General features: G+C 42.9%; 1 non-coding gene across 1 annotated transcript; it reads right to left on the reverse strand.

Moving 5' to 3' along the window:
* Positions 1 to 478: 478 nt before the first annotated feature.
* LOC112818323 (small nucleolar RNA SNORA65) lies at positions 479 to 607 on the reverse strand. Its single transcript, XR_003206556.1, has one exon. It is a non-coding gene; the product is annotated as a small nucleolar RNA SNORA65 (small nucleolar RNA).
* Positions 608 to 2,060: the final 1,453 nt, after the last annotated feature.

Genomic DNA, 2,060 nt, shown 5'->3' on the forward strand with positions numbered 1-2,060 from the left:
TCAATGGCCATTGTTTGGGAATGGCTGTAGGAGTAGGTAACGCAGGCTGCAAGGCGCTCAGAGGCTCCATGATGGTGGATTAACAACCTGAAGGTCTATTAAGAGCCTCCACTTACCTGATTTCTTTCTTTCTTTCTTTCTTTTTTTGAAGTGAACATAACCTCAAGATTTTATTGTCTTCATAATATTAACAAAATATGAAGCTTAGAACTGGATCACTTGGCCCTTTCTCCTTATCTCCTCCCAGTTCAAAATGCTTGCATCTCTTAATAGCCAGCATTCTCTTAGATCTGCAATTGGGCTCAACACATTCAAGCCTCAGCCCAATCTTCTTTGTAGTTTTAGCCTTTTTCCGGAAAATCGGCTTAGTCTGCCGACCATAGCCACTGTGCTTCCTGTCGTAACGCCGCTTTCCCTGGGCATAAAGAGAATCTTTGCCCTTCTTGTACTGTGTCACTTTGTGGGGCTGGTGCTTCCGGGCTCTTCCCATGCTTTCGGCACAGAGTCATCCACATGAAGAACAATGCTGTTTCCTAAACTGGGGTTTACTATCAGCTCACCACTGGCTTGCACCAGCCAACAGAAACTGATCGGGTGCAGTGGCGGGTGACTGGCTGATTTCTTTCTGATAACAAAAACAGGAACGTTCCAAGGACATTGTGAAGGTTCTATATGCCCTGCCTGCAATTGTTCTTGAATAATTTGTTCTAAGGCCTGCAATTTTTCTATTGGAAGGGGCCATTGAGGAGTCCAAACCGGGGAAGAAGTTTTCCATGTTGTTTTAATGGGGACAGGGCTCTTCTCCTCAATGGCCCCTAGAAAAAAGGGTAACCCAGTCCAGCCCTATGAGCTTGTCCTTGGGCAATGATAGGCTCCTTTATTCCTTAACGTTGTCTGCCTAAGCCCTGTCCCGGTTTATAGCCCATCTTTGTCCTGATTTGATTAATTGGTCGATTTAGGGGGGATGACTAGCTCGGCTTCCCACTGTTGCAAGAGGTCTCTTCCCCAAAGATTAATGGGGGTATTTAAGATGAAAGGCTGGATAACTCCTTCTAATCCGTCTGGTCCCTCACATTTAAGTGGCACACTACTTTGTCAAATTTCTTCTGCCGTCACAAAACCTATTCCTTCTACCGAACTAGAAGTTGCTTGTGTGGACCGGGTATTAGGCCAATGCTGGGAGGCTATTACTGAAATGTTGGCTCCAGAGTCTACTAGACCTTCCTCTAGTCCTTCCTTTAATTTTAAGAGTCGTAGAAGGATGATCAGTCTGAGTCAGTAATGAAGCCCATTTAACCATGAGAGGATCAGTACTACCGAATCCTCCCCGTCTGATCTGTTGGGACTGACCAATTTGTACATAGGGTAATAATAATAACTGAATTCTATCTCCTCCCTTAAAGGTCCAAGGAACCCGAGTCTGTGCGACCACCATTATTTCTCCCTCATAGTCAGAATCTATTACTCCAGTCATCACCTGGATTCCTTTAAAATTTAGGCTAGATCACAGCAGTCAGACAACAAAAAGAAATCAAAGGCATCCAAATGGGCAAAGAGGAAGTCAAACTCTCACTCTTTGCAGATGATATGATACTGTATGTGGAAAACCCAAAAGACTCCACCCCAAAACTGCTAGAACTCATACAGGAATTCAGTCAAGTAGCAGGCTATAAAATCAATGCACAGAAATCAGTGGCATTCCTATACACCAACAACAAGACAGAAGAGAGACAAATCAAGGAGTCGATCCCATTCACAATTGCACCCAAAACCATAAGATACTTAGGAATAAATTTAACCAAAGAGGCAAAGGATCTGTACTCAGAAAACTATAAAATACTCATGAAAGAAATTGAAGAAGACACAAAGAAATGGAAAAAGGTTCCATGCTCATGGATTGGGAGAACCAACATTGTGAAGATGTCAATGCTACCTAGAGCAATCTACACATTCAATGCAATCCCCATCAAAATACCATCCACTTTTTTCAAAGAAATGGAACAAATAATCCTAAAATTTGTATGGAACCAGAAGAGACCCTGAATAGCCAGAGGAATATT

This window comes from Callorhinus ursinus, unplaced genomic scaffold (genome assembly GCF_003265705.2).
Source record: "Callorhinus ursinus isolate GAN/ISIS: 27379988/994484 unplaced genomic scaffold, GSC_fseal_2.0 scaffold1275, whole genome shotgun sequence".
Taxonomy (NCBI): Eukaryota; Metazoa; Chordata; class Mammalia; order Carnivora; family Otariidae; genus Callorhinus; species Callorhinus ursinus.